This window comes from Olea europaea, unplaced genomic scaffold, assembly GCF_002742605.1.
Source record: "Olea europaea var. sylvestris unplaced genomic scaffold, O_europaea_v1 scaffold823, whole genome shotgun sequence".
Classification (NCBI taxonomy): domain Eukaryota; kingdom Viridiplantae; phylum Streptophyta; class Magnoliopsida; order Lamiales; family Oleaceae; genus Olea; species Olea europaea.
The window spans coordinates 76,852-97,447 of record NW_019266669.1 but is presented as its reverse complement, the minus strand read 5'-3'; the positions used below and the strand labels follow the sequence as shown (position 1 = coordinate 97,447).

General features: G+C 36.7%; 1 pseudogene; it reads right to left on the bottom strand.

The window, feature by feature from the left end:
- Positions 1 to 4,007: 4,007 nt before the first annotated feature.
- LOC111391696 overlaps positions 4,008 to 20,596 on the bottom strand; it is a 30,316-nt pseudogene continuing 13,727 nt past the window's right edge.

The window sequence follows — 20,596 nt, the reverse complement described above, 5'->3', positions numbered from 1 at the left end:
ACGATTGATTTATTCTTAGGTCTCGGTACTAACTCCCAAGTTTGATTCTTTTCTAGAGAACTCATCTCTTCTTTCATAGTCTCAAGCCACTCCTTAGATTGACCACTGTTCATAGCCTCTTCAAACGTTTCTGGCTCCCTATCAACTAGTTCTTCGTAACTAGTGTATGCAAAATCCAATTCAGATTCATATCCGAATCTCCTAGGTTCTCTCGTTTGTCTTCTCTCTCTATCTCTATCTCTAGCTAAGTTATAGTTAGCTAGTGGATTTTCTTCTTTAGGATGCTCTTCTATCAATACTTCATTGTCCTCTTCAGGTTCTTGGACCTGAATCTCCACCTCACTCGAAGTACTAGGTACTGATGTGTTAAATTTTCCTAACTCCACCTTAAATCGACTTCTTTCTTCACTTGATTCAGTTTCACTTACTGGTTCGATTTCGTTCTTTAGACAAGGCATCTCTTTCTCATTAAATGTGACATCCCTACTCACGATGATCTTAACTCCTTTTTGGTTTCTATCCCATAGCCTATATCCCTTAACCCCTTCGGGATATCGTAGAAAGACACACTTCCTGGCTCTAGGTTCTAACTTTCCCTCACTTTGATGAGAAAAAGCAGCACGGCCAAACGCTTTAAGGATCGAGTAGTCACCCAATTTTCCAGACCATTTCTCATGTGGAGTATCACCATTTAATGCAGCTGATGGAGTCAAATTTATTAGATAACAGGCAGTGACAACGGCTTCACCCCAAAATGACTTAGGAACCCCAGAACTTAACATCATGCAGCGCACTTTGTCTAGTATGGTCCTATTCATTCTTTCTGCCACCCCGTTTTGCTGGGGAGTATAAGGGACCGTTTTGTGCCTTGTTATTCCACTTTCTTTACACATTCTATCGAATTCAGTATTACAGAATTCTAGGTCGTTATCTGTCCTTAAAAATTTGATCCTCTTGCTAGTTTGGTTTTCCATTTGTTTCTTCCAATTGTTAAAGTTATGGAAGGTTTCAGTTTTGTCTTTCAATAGATAGACTCACACTTTCCTGGTGTAGTCATCTATGATAGATAGGAAATACCTATTCCCACCCGATGTGGGATTACTAGCAGGACCTCACAGATCAGAATGCACATATTCAAGCATGCTTTTAGCCTTATGCGTATTAGTGGAAAACGACACTCTATGGTGCTTTCCAAGCACACAGTGATCACAGAAAGATAGGTCAGACACACAGTCATTACCAAATGCACCTTTTTCATTAAGTAGCTTAAGTCCTTTAATGCTTACGTGTGCAAGCCTACTATGCCACGTGTGTGTGTGATCGATTTTGACGGAAGAAATAGAGGAGTTTGATCCTCTAATCACTTCCTCAGTAGTGATATAAATGTCGTTTTTCTTGATTCCCTTAATAGAGATTAACGCACCCTTCATCATTTTAAACATACCGTTTTCAATTTTACCGGTGAAGTTGTCTTTCTCAAGTCTTCCTACTGAAATTAAATTCCTAGATAATTCCGGAATATATCTAACTTCCTTTAACACGTACACAAAGCCTGTGTTAAATTTTATCTTTATATCTCCAATTCCAGCAATTGTATAGGAGAAGTTATCACACAGAACTACTTGCCCATCATTAGATTCTTGCAAGTTTTCAAACCAGTTATTTTCAGATGTCACATGAAAAGACGCACCAGAATCTAATATCCATTCATGCATGTGAGAATTAGTGGTTAAGTTTAATTCAGTAGTGTATGCGACTGGACTAGTAATCATATAGACTTCACCGTTTTCAGTATCGGAGGTAGAGGATAACACATTTACCTCATCTCTTTCCTTAATCTTCTGTTTTCCTTTTTCTTTATGACAGTCTTTTATAAAATGCCCTGTGCCTTCACAGCCATAGCATTTTCTACCCTTAGTTCTCGACTTTGATCTAGGTCTACCATTCCTCTTCTTTTTTCAACTATTACTACTTGATTCGCCACTACTTTGGTATCCATCATGACTAGCTTGCCTAAATTGTGTTCTACCCCGCATCATATGCAACTCTCCACTCCTCCTATCCTGTTTTTCAGCCTTCATTTCCATCTCTTTACTTCTAAGAGAATCTACGACAATTTCAGGTGTTAGCGTGTCCCTACCATACTTAATAGCATTTTTAACTTCTTTATAAGAGTCTGGGATTGAATTGAGCAAGATAATGGCCTTATAGGTTTCAGACACGACTTCGTCACAATTGACAATATCTTGCTCCAATTTATTAAATACATCTAAATTGTCGTCGAGATCCTTTGAAGGATCCATTTTAAAGCTGAAGAATCGTTCGAGTAGGTAGAGTTTATTCGGTGTAGATTTAAACAAATATAAGTCTTCTAGTCTTTTTCAAAGTTCTTTGGTGGTTTTTAGTTTTCCCACTTTTCTTAAGACAGCGTCAGACAAGTGTAATATTATTGAGGTATAGACAAGCTCATCAGCTTCCTCTTTTTGTTCTTTTGAGATATCAAGTGTAAAATTGCCTTCGATGGCTTTTGACACCTTTTGTTGGACTAGTATGCCTCTCATCTTTTGTTGCCAGATAGAGAAGTCCCCTTTACCGTTAAAAATTCCCAAATCAAAATTATGTGTTGTCATTGGTTAACACCCTAATTAAACCACACGAAGTAGTATTGGGAAACGTGATAAGGTAATGTCTTGTTAATTATTAGCAAAGGTAATAATGAACCTAAATGCTACGTCCACCAAGGAATAACAAGCACTTTAAATTAAAAGAACAAATACTTAATTAACGCAAGTAATCCTAATTCTAACACATGCAATGGTTACCCCTTCACGGTAACCCCAAAACCTAACGATCACCCCACATGATGATCTTGCTATTGCTGAATCTAAATGGATTAAGAAAATTTACCAGAGCGGACCTATCTGAGTCCGTAAAGTGGAGAAAAACGAGCTTGCTGTTGAATTTCAATCGGCGTCGTACCAAAGGGCAAAATCGTCCAACTTTTTCTGTGTAACCTGAAACACAAAACAAAGTATATCAACGCGTTCAGGAGATCGAAACAAACAAGTTACTTGAAGACTGCGTCGTCGAAAAATCTCCCACGCGCCGCCGTCGCGGCCACGCGCCGCCTCTCCCGGAGCGCCTCAGCCTGCTGATGATGCCCCACGCGCCGCCTCTGTCGGAGCGCCTCGGCCTGCTGATGATGGGTATGGCCTCCGTTTGTCCAACCGAGCTTTGGTTTGTGAGTAATTGCAAATTTTCAGATTCGGGTTCTAGGTTGAAGATGCGAAAATCAGCCGATTTTGAGCCCTTTTTTGCCACCCAAGCTCTGATACCAGATGTTAGGACCTTCCTCTTGCTGCTCACGGTGATTTCCGGGCTCAGTTAACCATTAAAACCGAATTCAACATCAAATTGGAGTCACCAATAACCGCCGGCGCCTCTTCCCACTTGGTTGCTTTCCTCCTTTGCTTTGTTGATTTAATCCACACACTTAGGATGGATACCACTCAGGTAAGATTCACAAAGACTCAAGCAATTGGGATGGAGAAGAAATCACGAAGAAGATGAAGGCAGAAAAGCATGGCAGAACACGGCAGCTCCCATCTCTCACGGCTTCAACTTGGACGGGCTCAACTAGGATGAAAACACCAATATATATAGTAAGTCAAGTGGCCAACATAAGGTAAGTAAGGATATGGTAAGTAGGCTCGACTAGGGTTAACTTCCAATGGAAAGAATCAACAAGCCACAAAGAGTATTAGCCGTCCAATAGGTAAAGCAACGTTTGGTCGGTTCATCCATTATTCGATGTTGAATTATCGTTCAGTCATTCATGTCGACTGATAAAATTGGTTCTCATCATCGCCCGGGAGGTCGTTTGACAACATAATGTCTAACAGCACTGAACTCCTTGAAGAATCGAATTATTACACCGATTCAAAAATTTCTCAGTCCAAGTATAAACTAACACAATTTTTTCATAATCCTTGAAATTCTCTCTCTTCTCATTTCCTTGCATAGGAAATGCCCTTCTCAATACTTGCATCCAACTCTTTCTTTGACTTCTCCAAGCCAACCCTGTGAAAAGTAGTCTCCACCTCGCTTCATACAAACGATCCCAAAATAAACGATTTAGAATGTTCTGCATCTTCTTTCAGACCTCTCATACTCATTTAGAGGATCTTCTCATTGAGGCCAAGTCGTGCTCTGGAAGCAAAGAAGGGAAGTTCCATCACCTGAAAGATAAAACTCCATCATTAATTGTGCAAATAGATATACGGCATGCATTAGAAAGTACTATATATTACAGACATCTAACAACTGGAGCATGAAATCACATGCCTGAGAAGACGCAAATGCACACTGAATGCTCAGCAAATTTGACGGCAACATAAGCCTGTATAATTTATTCACGGTTTTCCTTCAATATTTGCCAGCTTTTTGACAAAATTACATCTTTCGTAGAACAGTCAAATATAAAGTAACATAATAACAACATCCAACCATGGAAAGAGTAATAGACGGTGCACCAGCTTTTGCCTGCAACAGAGACCAGTAATTCCAATTAAACAATGGAATAGATGTTAAAAATTTAAGCGAAACATAGATTCAGCCAGCAATTCACATTGCGATATCTTGTGGTTGGTAAGTATAAAAACGTCTCTAGTCAACAGCCTGCTGTTCTAAGAACTATACCTTTGGAACTTACATATATCACCACGGTAGAAACATATTTTTGTTGGAAAATAAATAATTTAAGTTTTAAATTTTCGAATTAATAATTTGTTGTTTCTATTTTAATTTCAATTTAATACGAAATTAAATAAATAATATTATAGTGTAACATACATAGTATAACTTGTTGTATAAATGTGGGGAATTGTTGTAAATTGAAATAAGTTTCAACATTTCAAAATTAAAACATATTAATTTTTAGTTTTAACATAAAATTAAAGCACCATAATTCATATGATAACTTATATTTTAATAGTTTAATTGTGGGAGTTGATATTCACCTATAAAAGGAGGCGGTATTTCATTGAAAGATAGAAAAAAAATTTGAATTATTGTCTTCTTTACAACTTTATACTATATTCATGCTATTTTGACAACTCGATGAGAGACTCGTTCACTTATCTCTATATGGTCGTATCCATAAAAAGAGAGCCACATGAATTTTATCTTAGAGTCGTGTAGTATTGAAAGAACCTACACGAAGGGGAGGCAACATAACTTTAGGATAGCGTCTTAGACGTGACTCCTAAGACTTGTTTTTCTAACCATCTTCTTATAGTATATCATTGTTAAATTATGTTATGTCATTTAATTGATTATACTAATTGATAAATATCTATATACATAGGGGTGGCAAATGGGTCGAGCGGCTCGTCGGCTCGCGAAAACGGAGCTCGTGGGCGGCTCGGGCTCGTAAAAACACAAGCCCGAGTGCTAGCTGAGCGGGCCGGTTCGGTGGGCGAGCCGAGTGGGCTCGGCTTGCACAAAAAACGAGCCGCTCGCGGCGAGCCCAAGCTCGTGGGCTCGTTTGGAAATGTGACCGTTTTGGTCACTTTTTTGAACGGTCACTGACTTTTTGTCACTGACTGTTTCAGTCCCTCATTAAATTTTTTTTTCTGTTTTTGACCGTTAACGGTCACTGAATTTTTTCAATGACCGTTTTGGTCCTTAAATTTTTTTTTCCTTTTCTTCTATAAATAGTGGCATTTAGCCACCAATTTTTTTACAATTCTCTCAACTCTCAATTATCCTTCTCTCAAATTTCTTGTATTGTGTTGATAACTTACAATTTTTATATATAATTTATACAATATTCAATTCTCATTTCTCAGTTCTCACTATATTTATTGAAATTTCATCCAATTTTCATTTCTCACTACATTTATACAATTATTCTTCTACTAATTATTACTTATTATAACTAAATAAATGGATCCACGCTCATTTGTCGAAAACTTGTTCGGTATGGGAGTAAACGAATCGCCTATGACACCGCAAAATCAATTTCAGAATCAATTTGAAGGTCTAAATGACGTACCCCTACCTGAAAATATTCCAGATTTGGATCTTCATCATCATGTAAACGGCAATCCAAATTATCCAATTAATTTAGATGATGTTGACGTTCCCGAAGAGGATCACGATCAGGAAGAAGAGGCCGAATTAAACATTTCTGATGCGAAAGGAAAGCGAAAGGGGAAAAAATAAGCAAAATGTTGGAATCAATTTAAGTTGATTTCAACGGAAAAAATCGTCAATGGAGTTCAAGAATCCAAAGCAGTATGTAAATACTGTCAACAAAGATTGGCATGGCAAAGAGGAATTGGTACTACGCATCTCAACCGTCATTACAAAGTATGTGCAGCCAAACACGGACTTATTCCAGGCTATCAAACACAATTGCAATTTGGCAGTCCAGACGCCGGTGGTTCTACTGCACCCCTATCCACATGGGTGTATTCGGAGGAGAAAGCTCGAACTTGAATGGTAAAGCTTATTGCTGGTGCTGAGTTTCCTTTGGCATTAATTGACAACCAATATTACGTCTCGTATGTGAAATAATATCTGCAGCCAAGGTACGTTGGGGTAAGTCGAAACACTCTTCGTTCTAATACAATACAATACAATACAATATTTTACTTTAACAAAACAACAATTAATTATGGATTTGCAAAAATATGGGGGTGTCATATCTTTAACTTCAGATATATGGGAATGGATTAATAAAAGAGCATATATAGCTGTAACTGCACATTATATAGACCCACTTTGGTGCATGCATAAAAAAATTATTGCTTTTAGAATTATAGAGTCCCTCACAACGCTAATAATATATTTAATACTATTATTAGTATTGTTAGAGAATATCATTGCGAAGGTAAAATTCGTTCATTTACTTTCGATAATGCTAGTGTTAATAAAGTAGTTGCTGAAAAATTGCATAGGGTACTACAACCTGATTTTGGTGGGTATTTGTTTCATATTCGTTGTTTATGTCATATTTTGAATTTAATTGTCCAAAATGGTTTAAAATATATAAAGGATGAACTTCAAAATATTAGGAACGCACTAATATATATCACAATCTCTCCAGGTAGAAAATAAGTATTTGAGGATTATTGTGTCGAAATAGGAGTGCAAAATGCTAAAACATTTGTTAGCGACGTAGGTCATATGTGGAACTCTACTTACTTGTTATTAAATTCATGTGAAGGTTTTAAACATTTAATAACTGACTTTTATAACAATAGACATATTAGAAGTGATGACGAAGGTATGTTGACTGAATGTGATTGGTATTTAGCTTTGAAAGTTAAAAATTTTTTGACATCTTTTTATGAAACCACTAATATTTTATCGGGTGTTTACTATCCCACCAACTGTATGGTGCTTGAACGTCTTTATATAATTGCAAGAACATTTCATAAATACAGAAATGACCATGATTTTAGTGAATTATAATTGTTATGGAATTAAAATTTAGAAAATATTGGGAAGATTTGCCTATGTTATTTCCTTTAGCATGCGTGATGGACCCCCGATATAATTTATCGGGAACTAAATATATAATTGATCAAATTTCAAACGCCTTAACATTTGATACACCTATCACATATAGAAATTTAGAGTAAACATTATGCGAAATGTATGAATTATATGCGAACCAAATGAGTACTAATATTAGTCGGGTACCATCTGCACCTACTCCTTCTACTGAAATTGAAGAAGAAGATGCGGAAATATTTAATTTATTTCAAGGCATTAATTCGTATAGATTTGATTCATCTGCAATGTGTTCATCTACTACCACTGCCACTGCCACTGCCATTGCCATGTCATCACCATCTGTATCTCATTCTCATCATACATCTACAGGCTCAAGCCATAATGCATTGCCTGCTGAATTAATTGATTATTTTAACCAGAATATGCTAACAGATAAAACAATTAAAAAAAGTTCAAGCGAAGTAATTGAATTCTGGCGAAGGTATGAACGACGTTGGCCAGTTATATTAGCGATTGCAAAAGATCTGCCGACACCTCCGGTTAGCACTGTTGCTTCGGAGTCTGCTTTTAGTGCAGGTAAAAGAGTTTTGAGCGAGGTTAGGAATCGACTGAAAGAAGAAATTTTAGAAGCGTTAATGTGCGTTAAGGATTGACAGGACGCTCATTTTCGGCTACAAGATAAATATGCCGAAATTGCATGTCGTCAAGTAAGTGATATTTGATTTAATTATATTGATGAAACTTTTCTTTTCTTATCGTTACTTTTAATTTTCTTTAAAAAATTGTACACGCTACAAAAAATTGTTCGTGTACAATTTTTAACTTCGCCTACTGAAAATTTAAGTAGCCGGTCCCAAGCCCGGATAAAAGAGAAGGGTTTATATTTTATCTATTTTAAAAAGAAAAATAAAAAAATAAAACTTTCATATTTATTTTTTCTCTCTCTTTTAGTTAAAAAAAAATTACTTTTTTATTTTTCAAATTACCTATTTGTTCTCTCTAAAAAAAAAAAAACGATGTCTACTTGCGAGCCGAGCTCGTGGTTTCATGGGCCGAGCCGGCTCGACTCGGCCCATTGACATCCCTATATACACAAATCACACATTTCCCAACAATTTCAACAAGAAAGTAAAATTTTGGAGCTATTGATTAAGCATATAGAATAATTTATTTATTTTAGACATCCAATTAACTTCATGAGTTTATATTAAGAGATAATACTACCTCAGCAACTTTTAGGTCCACCATTCTGAATGAAAGATGTTAGATGCTCAATTTCTTCTTAGGTGAAAGAATGCACACGGTTGACTTGCATTCCAAGTGAAATTTGTTTAGAATATTGAAGTTGTTGCGAAAGCTCGCTCCAGTGATCTTCAAATCAGTGTTTTCCGGGCTCAATCCAATGTTACATTTCTCTACCAACAACCAAACCAACTAGCATCGATCAACAACCAATATATTCACCCCGGTTGCTTTTCAATCCTACCTACAAAGTACAAGAATACGGTGATGATTTGTAGCCACAAAGGTAAGAAGAAAACACCACAAATGTAGGCTATGAAAAGACCACAAAGTACACGAAGTCATTAACTGGTTTTGGCACTTCAAAGGGGCCGCTTTTCACTCTTCAAAGGGGGCAACCGAGTTTCTCTTCTTCACATATACAAATCACACAAGAAAGTGGTTAGGGTTATAACCTTATAAATATGTTAGGGTTCGGCTTTAAATTGGACCTATAAGAGACTTAGACGGACCAAGATTCAAGCCATTCAAGAGATAATACAATTGGACCGAGTAAAGCTCATAGACTTGGTTGTTGGACTTATTTCATTCATTGGTCTAGGCCTATAAAATATATTATCCCACGTTAATATCATAACCCGAAATTTATTGGGTATAAAAAAACCCAACAAATCTCTACCTTGATACCCAATAAATCTACAAACAAACAAAACACATAGTCAGTACTTGAATAATCAAGGTAACCAATAAAATTAGATCATAGACCTTACCTCGTGTTTCCAACCTGAAACACATACCATACCCGATCCATGTATTCACCAGGGCTAAGGTCAAGAACATTCAAGTAGAAGTAGATATTCACAGTAATCAATCAAGAAAATTAATTATGCAATGAAGATATAATATATGATAATACACACAGATTTTTTCAAAAACACGTTCACATAGAATCAGAGATTAAAACCAAGTCAATCAACATATGGCCAACACATATGTCACAGATGCATAATGACCCCATGAAAAGATCTCACTACAATTATCCTATCCCATTTCGTGTTGTTCACAACTCGAGAACACATATCTCATCTTATCACCCCCATACTCACTAGACTGATCACTCAACTCATGTCTAATTGGTATATCACAACAGATCCTAAGTCCATGGGATAATCCTCTATCACTACATCACTTCTCCCAACCTACGTGGATGATGGGTCTCCATCTAACAAAAGTGATAGAAGTGCATCTCTCACACTCCACCTGATCAAGATCTCTTTACAGACTAAGAATTCTAGACATTTAATCACATCTCCATTCGTGATTCGAATATCACCTTCTACATCATCAGTACAAACCACAATTACCCCTAGACATCTATACTCCAACTCACCAAAAGACATACAATGCACTGCTAATACATCCTAATTTACCATGCATGTAAACAATTACATCAAGTAATCATATTGCCTTAAATTCATACAAATACACATATCAAACACATTGAAATGCAACATATAATCATGCAACAAGAATTAGGCAATCACACACATGCAAAAAGAATCACACACAGATACACATGCAGTAACTAGATTTACTCTCAATAAACCTCAATAGCGTCATCACTCAACCCTAAAGTCATATTCGCCTCACCTCTCATCTTATCCTTCTACTTATCATTTTTCTTGGGACAATACCTAATAAAGTGTCTAGACTTACCACAGCTGTAATACCGTCTACTACTAGACTTGTCTCGTCCCTTGTCCTTCTTCTTACAACCTTCATCACTTGAGTCGTTACTTGAATCACTACTGTCTTGAGTTCTACCCAGATTTATTTGCTTAAACTTCATCCTACTCATCATCATATATAACTCACCACTCCCCTTATCTTCTTTTTTATCCTTAATCTCCATCTCTTTACTTTTACAGGAGTCTATGACAATCTTGGGTGTTAAAGTATCTCTACCATATTTAATTGGACCTCTCTATATGAATTAGGCACAGAATTAAACAAAATAATGGCCTTGTAAGTTCCAAACATATTTTCATCACAGTTAACAATATCTCGAACTAATTTGTTAAATACACCCAAATTATCATTAAAATCCTTTGAATGATCCATTTTTACAATAAAAAATCTTTCAAGTAAGTACAATTTATTAGGAATGGATTTAAGTAATATAAGTTCTCCAACTTTTGCCAAAGTTTTTTTGTAAAATCAAGTTTTTCAACTTTTCTCAAAACAATATCAGATAGATATAAAATAATGAAACTGTAAGCAAGTTCATCATACTCTCCTTTTTCTGCTTCTATCAAATTTGCAAGAAATTTGCCATCTATGACTTTTGAAACCTTTTGTTGAACCAATACATTCATCATTTGTTGCAAATTGGAAATTTTCATTTCCCATTAAAAATACCGACTTAAAAATGTGAAGACGTTTTTAAGAAAATAGAACAACCAAATGCACAAATAGGTCACACAAAATAATTCTAAGGTTGCAATATACACTATTCTAAAATTCTCAAGATTTCGTAAGATTCACGATCTTAGAATAATGGAATATTGAAACAGGTCAAGTCCAAGTGTTTAAATAGGATAATTAATGCAACACAAAGGTATGTAAACAAAAAATTCAAATCCTCACCCAACACAGTCTCACACAGTGACTATATGACAATTAAAGTATAAAATCAACTTCCAACTTGCAATCAAAATTCAACACTTCAAAATAAAACAAATAATTTCTAAATTTCTAGTACAAGCAATGTTACTCCTTCATGGTAATCACAATCCTATTGTCACCCCACATGATGACACGCTAATACTGAAATTTAAATTGAAATAAGCCAATATACCAGAGCAGACCAATCTGAGTCTGTAAATTATGAGAGACGCGAATTTATCATTTTAGTATCACCACTAGTCGTCCTAAAGTCTCTAGCAACTACAACAACCAACCAACCACGATCGAATCCTAATTGTTTGAAGAATAATTTTGTCTAGATTCTACTGTACAACTTGAAACAGAAAACTAACAACACCAAAATGTCAGAAATAATGTTAGCAACAAACTGCTTGAAAAGACTTTTGCCAGAAAGTGCCGCACGTGCCTCACGATTTGTCCAATCTCTCTGCGAGTAGCCTTCATACGCCGCTGTGGGTGACACGCGCCTGATCACTTTCACCTGCACATCACATCAGTGGTCTCCTTTTTACTAAACTCTTTCTGGATTAGCCGAAAAATGCGAAAAAATGGGCTGATTTTTGATAGTTTTCTGGACAGTTTTTCGATCTAATTTCTACTTCGTTTTTACTGACTTTTTGGATGTTTTCTGGTATATTTCACAAGCCAAAATCACCACCTTGAAGCTCTGATACTAAATGTTCTGGAAGCTCGCTCTAAGGATCTTCAAATCGGTATTTTTCGGGCTCAATCCAACGTTAGCTTACTCTACCAACAACCAAACCAACCGACTCCGATCCATAACCAATATATTCACCTCGATTACTTTTTAATCTTACCCATAAAGGACAAGAATATGATGATGATTTGTAGTCACAAAGACAAGAAGAAAACACCCAAAGGTAGGCTATGAAGAGACCATAGAGTATACGAAGTAATCAACTGGTTTTGGTACTTCAAAGGACCCGATTTTCACTCTTCAAAGGAAGCTACCGAGTTTCTCTTCTTCACACACGCAAATCACATAAGAAAGTCGCTAGGGTTATAGCTTTATAGATATGTTAGGGTTAGGCTTTAAGTTAGACCTATAAGAGACTTAAACGAAGCCAACCAAAAGGGAATATAATTGGACCGGGTAGAGCTTATAGACTTAGTTGTTAGACTTATTTCATTCATCGACCTAAGCCTATAAAATATATTATCCCACGTTAACATCATTGCTCGGGATTTACTAGGTATCAAAAAACCCAACAGAAGTCTACTTACAACCTTCACGTATTTGTATCAAGGGAACTCTAATCTCAACCTGGGAAAGAAGAGGTAAAATTGTTACACTGGCATGGTCTCCTACAATCGGAACATCAACTTCCATTGGATCAAGCCCTAGTACTTCAGCCTTCAAAACATTATATAGATAGCGTTGGTATCATATGCATATAGAGTCAATGCTGTTAGTACAAATAAGACAACAAAGCATATGGAGAACTTCGTCTCCTTATGAACCTATGCAATGATGCTTGACGATGCATTGACATGAACCACCTTAATGACACAACTAACCCAAGCACACTTTCACATAGATTGGGCTCTTGCTTTTATGAGAAATAAATATTGGTGCTAAAGAAGAATCGCTTACGGAAAATGTACTAGCTTTGACTACCTCAAGCGTTGTGAATCCTAAAAGTCGCTTTGGATCATAGATTCCAGCCTTCTAGAAAACCTTAGCTGCAATATGACGATTGATTTGCAAGATTGCTAATTAAGTTGACAATGGCCTTGGTAGCACTTTGCAATTCCTTCATATAAGATCTTAACTATTCCTGCATTGATGTTAATAAGATCAACCCTTGTCATTCCAGGTTTTACTGGGAAATTTTAGCATGAATGATAGATTACAACGTTCATGCCAGTGAGTGCATCCTCCAATTGCTATTGACCCAGGAAAGAACAAACGTAGAGATCCGAAATTTAGTTAAATTCTAGTTGTCAACTTCAAGAATTTTCTATATTGAAAATGGATATGGATAAAACTTAATTTTTCATTTATGTTCATTCATCCTTCCAGTAAAAGTGACCAAGTTAGTTGATGGATTTTCTCTTAAATATTACCCACTAATACATGTTTTGTACTATCTCATAGATGATTCTTTTCCACTCAATTTGTTATTTTTCATTGATTTTACACGTATTCACCTTGATATATGCACTTTATCTCTACTTACTTAATTGACATAGATCAACCCTTGTCATTCCAGGTTTTACTGGGAAATTTTAGCATGAATGATAGATTACAACGTTCATGCCAGTGAGTGCATCCTCCAATTGCTATTGACCCAGGAAAGAACAAACGTAGAGATCCGAAATTTAGTTAAATTCTAGTTGTCAACTTCAAGAATTTTCTATATTGAAAATGGATATGGATAAAACTTAATTTTTCATTTATGTTCATTCATCCTTCCAGTAAAAGTGACCAAGTTAGTTGATGGATTTTCTCTTAAATATTACCCACTAATACATGTTTTGTACTATCTCATAGATGATTCTTTTCCACTCAATTTGTTATTTTTCATTGATTTTACACGTATTCACCTTGATATATGCACTTTATCTCTACTTACTTAATTGACATTTATTTTTAGCTTCTCGGATGTCTAAATCATAAAGTCTAACCAGTTAATATCCCTTCGTCAAATTCTTAATCCAACTCTAAAGGTAGGTGGATAATCATTATGCTCCTGAAGTTAAAAGAGTATTAGCCTACTTCGCACACTTGCTCTAAGTTCATCAATAAAGTAATCGCCAATCCCCAAGTAAACTTGATTCTACATCATTCTCTTCCACATTTCCGGCCACATTTTATGTGTACATGATTCAGATTAAGCGTCAATGTATAGTTTCTAAAACTAAAACTGCATTACCAATATTTTAACTTTAAAGGACACAGGGTCACAGCCAACAAAATTTCATTGAAGAATAGTTATTATTAAATGTTAACTGAAGTAATTAGTTAGACCAAACATCCTAAGCTTCATTAGGCTCAGGAGGAAATGGATGGAAGTGGAGCATAAATTTTTTATTCATTAATTTAGCATTTTACCTTCTTCATCTTTAAAGAGACATCTGTAACATCTTAGTAGCATACTCATTGCTCAACTTGAAATGGACAATTATTTTTCCTTAAATCGTGTCTTAAGACATTTAGAAATGGAATAAATCTGTCAACTATTCTAAATTGACCAGACATTTTGCAGACTTGGAAGGCAAAAATTGGTGTAAGATTGAGGGATTTCCTTTTTGTTATTGTCCCTGTTCTTTTACTTCATGTCGTGCTTGGTTTCTTAGAGTTGGGATTCTTCAATCATTAATCCTAGTTCGAAAAACTTGTCCGATTAAACATCAGCAAAAAACCAAAAGAAAAAAGGAAGAAGAATACTGAAGACACAAGAACCCACAGCAAATCTAATCTCATCTCTTTCTTCAAATGTATATCTTTTAACAACAAGATTACTGAAAGTGTTAGATTTTGTGTTGGCTATTCTGTGAACAAAAGGGTAAAATTGTAAATGTTCAAAAGTTTGGGGTCAATTTGTCAACGATTAAAGGTTAAGGGTCAATTTGTACATGTGTAAAAGATGAGGGTCTAAGTTGCAATTTTGTCAAAGAATGTTAGGGTTCGAGCTATGAAGTAGGGCAAGATGTGTCGTTGAAGTTTTGCTAGCTGCTTGCCAAGTGGTCGAAAACAGAAAGGTCGTCGCTCGCTTCTCGCCCCCACTTCGCTCGAGCGAAACAACGTTACTCGCTTTTCGCTTGAGCGACGGTGTTACCTAGAAAATCCTATTTTTCTTTTTTCAACATTTTGATCCGACCCAAATGTCTCAATACACTTCATATAAATTAAATTGCGCTGGTTTTCTTACGTCTCTCTTAAGGATTGAAATTAAAGAAAAACTCTCTACACTTGATTCATTCATTCAATCCCACATTTGATTTGCGCAATCACCTAAAAACATCAAATCTACATTCATCAAACATCATAACACAACCTTCTAGTGCTTTTGTTGATTCTTGGAGATTAAGGAAGGAGATCGGAGTCCCGATCGTTAGAGAACAGGTGGTTCTCTTGAATCCACAGGAGATAGACGAAATCAAGAGCCAAGAATTGGTGTAGCACGCAATCCACGAGGGCTAGGAGCCGGGAGTTGGTGCAGGATCACGCATTCCAGGAAGGCTTTGAGGAAATTACAGTCTGGAGGTCAGAAAAATCAGTGTGGGTTGAGTCTGGTAGATTGTAAGTTGTCTTTTCGTTTATAGTGGATTCCTACTGGCTTGGGCCGGAGTTTTACCCACCTTGGGGTTTCTCCGTCAACAAACAATTGTGTTATTTATTTTTCTGCTATTAATTTATTACTGGTATTCAAACATAGTATAGTAAAGCATGTAAACTGATCTGGACAAATTAATATTTGTGACGTATTACAATTATTAATTGATTGAAAAAGAAAATTTCACATAAACATCTTTTCACCTCCCCTCTAGGTGTTGATTGGGTCAAACTACGATATTTCAAGTGGTATCAAAGCCAAATCTTGAGTCCTGACCTATAGTTGTCTAAATGAGTCAATCACTATCTGTGCCTCCGTATTTTGACGGAAGCAACTATGCCTATTGGAAGGTTAGAATGCGTGCTTTTCTTAAGTCTCTAGATGAACATGTCTAGGTGAGTGTACAAAATGGTTGGAAACCTCCTTCCACAACTGTTTTTGGTGTTGTAACCCCAACTGACATTTCCCTTTCGACTAAGGATGAATTGGCTGATTGCAACTGGAATAGTAAATGTCTCCATGCATTATTTATGTCTGTGTCTCCTGAAAAGTTTAGGAGAGTGTCAATGTGTGAAACTGCTAAAGAGGTATGAGACATTATAGAGACAACGCATGAGGAAACTAAAACTGTGAGAAATTCTAAGTTGCAAATGTTGGCCTCAAGGTTTGAAGAAATTAGGATGAAGGATGATGATTCTTTTAATGAGTTCTATGCCAAATTGAATGACATTGTTAACTCTAGTTTCAACCTAGGTGAGAGGATTCCTGAGTCTAAAATTGTGAGAAAGGTTCTTAGGTCCTTGCCCGAGAGATTTAGTTCTAAAGTTACAGCTATTGAAGAAAGCAAGGACTTGGACACAGTTAAGATAGAAGAACTCATAGGATCCCTTCAAACCTATGAACTCACCATTTCACAACCAAGGAAAAACAAGTCCATAGTCTTGAACACCGTTAGGGAAGAGGAGTCTGAGTCATCTGACGTGGAAACTCTTAGAGATGAAAAGATTGCCTACTTTGTAAAGAAATTCCAGAAAGCTTTAAAGGGCAAGAAATGGCCCCAAGACAAAAAGAGAGGAACCCCTAGTAAATTTCTAAGAGAGGAGAATGATAAATCAATTGCTAGGAACCCTGACAAGAAATCTCAAGTGGTTAGGTGTCATGAATGTCAGGGATTTGGGCATTATAGGAATGAATGTCCTAACTTTAAGAAAAATCTAAAAAAGGGAAGGAGCAAGGCATTAGCCGTGTCCTTAATTGATGATGATTCTAACTCAAGTGATCAAAGTGAATCCTCAAGCAGTAAAGAGGAAAAAGGGCTATATGGCTTTTGTATCTACTGTCAAGAGTGAGTCAGATAAGGTGAGTGAGAAGGTTGAGGAGGAGATAGAGAGTAACAAGTCCCGTGATGATTCTGAGGATGAGACAGATATACATGAGGCTTATCAACTTTTGTTTAAGGAAAGTCTCAAGATCAAAAAGGTAAATAAAGCCTTATTTAAGAAGGTAGACGAACTTGAGAGAGAGAAGGAGAAAATCACTAATGATCTTCAAGTCTCATCTAAAAATCTCAGTGAGTTGAATGTGTCAATGAGAAATTAGAGGACAGGGTTAAGACACTGACTTATGAGTTAGAGAAATCCAGTACTTAATTGCAGTCGTTTATGAGTGGAACAAAGAAACTAGACAATCTGTTAGGAATGAACAAACTAGCTAGAAATAGGCAGGGTCTAGGATTTGTGAAGAGTGATGGCAATGCGTCTAGTTCGTCCAAGACCATATTTGTCCTCGCTTCCAACAGGTCTAATGTTTCACCCAATCCAAAATCCAAAGGCAAGAATGTCACTGAACTGAAGGCCATTAGAGCCCGTAAGATTTCTACACCTAAATTTCAGGATCAACACTCACGTGCATCTGAACCTAGGTTCATACCCACTTGTAATCACTGCGGTGCTTTAGGTCACACGAGACCTAGGTGTCAAAAGCTAGCAAATAGGAATAGAAGTTAGGATATCCCTAGTCAAGTAAACTTCCTTTCAAATCAGGTTAGTCACTTAACTAAGATGGTAATAAGGTTGACTAGGATCACCCTGACCTCTAGAAAAGTTTGGGTAAAGAAATCTGATGTGGGTGGGTATGGTGAGAATCTAAAATGTTTTGTTGCTCATGTAGCATATAAGGCTCAAAATACATATATGTGGTATCTTGATAGTACTTGTTCTAGACACATGTGTGGTAACAAGGCCTTATTCTCTACCTTTGATGACTGTAACGGTGGTGTAGTTACCTTTGGGGACGGAGCTACGATACCCATCCGAGGTAAAGGCTCCATCACCATTTCTGGACTTCCTACAATATCTAATGTGCTTTATGTAGAGGGTCTTAAGTCCAAATTGTTGAGCATTAGTCAAATCTGTGATGCTGACTATGAAGTAAGTTTTGTCCAAAAGAGGTGCATTGTTTATGACCCTTCAGGTGGTGTTGTTCTTGAAGGTGTTAGAACATCTAATAACTGTTATGGAGTTCTCCCAGACTTGAACTATGTGTGCAGTAGTGCTAAAATTGATGTGTCTGAATTTTGGCATCAAAGGCTCGGTCATGTTAATTACAGAAGTCTATCTAAATTGGTCAACAAGAAGATTGTCGATGGTCTACCTAAAATTGAATGCTGTGTACAAGCCGTGTCAACAAGGAAAACAACTCAGGATAAACCATAAGCAAACCTCGAAAATTTTGACAAATAGACCCTTAGAGCTTCTCCACATGGATTTAATGAGATCATCTAAAGTGAAGAGCCTAGGAGGCAAATGGTATATTCTAGTTGTGGTAGATGACTTTTCCAGATACACCTGGATTGAACTATTAAGAGAAAAATTTGAGACAGGTGATTTGGTTAAGTCCTTATGTAAAAGACTCAAAATTGAACAAAATCTTTCCATTTATAGGGTTCTAAGTGATCATAGGAAAGAATTTGCAAACTTCAATCTTGAAAATTTCTATTTGGAGGAGGGGATCAAGCATGAGTTTTCCTCACCAATCACTCCACAGCAAAATGGAGTTGTTGAGAGAAAGAATAGAGTGCTTCAAGAAATGGCTAGGGCCATACTTCACGACAAGGATCTAGCAATGCATTTCTGGGGTGAAGCCATTAACACTGCTTGCCACATAGTAAATAGGGTATACTTGAGACCGAAAACAAACAAGACTCCCTATAAGATCTGGAAGGACAAGAAACCTACTGTTAAATACTTTCGTGTGTTTGGTAGCAAGTGTTACATTCTGAGGGATAGAGAAAATCTAGGCAAGTTTGATTCCAAAAGTGATGATAGGGTTTTTCTAGGATATTCTAAGAACAGTATAGCCTACTGAGTTTACAACTTGCGTACTCAGAGTGTCATGGAATCTATAAATGTTGTTGTCGATGATGCCTTCACTGAGGGAGAGAGTATCGAAAATGGGCTAGATGTAGAAGATCTAAGTGATGATCAAGGAGCCACTGTTGAAAATAAAGAGCAATCAATTCCAAAATCTCCACGCTCCTCTGAAGGTGTAGACATCTCTGATTAGGGTCTACCAAATTGTGATCAATCTAAGCTTCTTAGAGAACCATCTTCCAGGGTCAAATCTAATCATCCTACGGTTAACATCATTGGAGATTTAGATAAAGGTATGAGGTTACGAAAGAGAGTTCTAAATAACCTAACATATACTAGCTATGTATCCCAGATTGAACCTAAGAAATTAGAGGAAGCCCTTAGAGATGAATGTTGGGTGAATGCCATGCATGAGGAGCTTAATCAATTTGTTCGACATAATGTTTGGTATCTAGTTCCCAGGCCTGTTGGTTGTAATGTGATGGGTACTAAGTGGATTATCAAGAACAAAATTGATGACCAAGGTACCATAACTAGAAATAAGGCTAGACAAGTTGCTCAAGGGTACACTCAGGTTGAAGGGGTAGATTTTGATGAGACGTTTGCCCCTATTGCTCTTCTTGGGTCCATTCACGTTCTTCTTGCGGTTGCTTGTACTTTAGGGTTCAAGTTATATCAAATGGATCTCAAGAGTGCATTCTTAAATGGAATATTGCAAGAAGAGGCATATGTTGAACAGCCGAAAGGATTCATTGACCTTAAGTTTCCTCATTATGTCTACAAACTCAATAAAGCACTGTATGGTCTGAAACAAGCTCCTAGAGATTGGTATGACAGACTTACCACTTACCTAGTTGAGCATGGGTTTTCATGAGGTGGTGCTGACAGAACCTTATTCATTAGACATATTGAAAAAACTGTAACTGTAGCACAGATCTATGTCGATGACATCATCTTTGGCTCTCCTATTAACTCCCATGTTCTTGAATTTACCGAATGCATGAAACAAAAAATTTGAAATGAGCATGGTTGGAGAGCTAAGTTACTTTGTTGGTCTTCAAGTGAAGCAAACTGATTGTGAGCTGTTTATCTCTCAATCAAAATATGCCAAAGATCTTGTGAAGAGATTTGACTTGGACAGTAAGAAACACTCAAGGACACCCATGAGCACAAGTGTTGAGTTAGGACATGACCCTACAGGAAAGAGTGTTGATCAGACTGTGTATAGGAGCATGATAGGGAGTTTATTATACCTTATAGCCAGTAGACCTGACATAGCATTCAGTGTTGGAGTATGTGCTAGATTTCAAGCTGATCCTAAGGAGTCCCATCTAAGTGCAGTGAGGCATATTATTAGATATGTCAATGGGACAGTAAATCATGGGATCTTGTATTTCAGAGAGTCCAATCTTGAACTAGCCGGCTATTCTGATCCGATTGGGTCGAAAATGC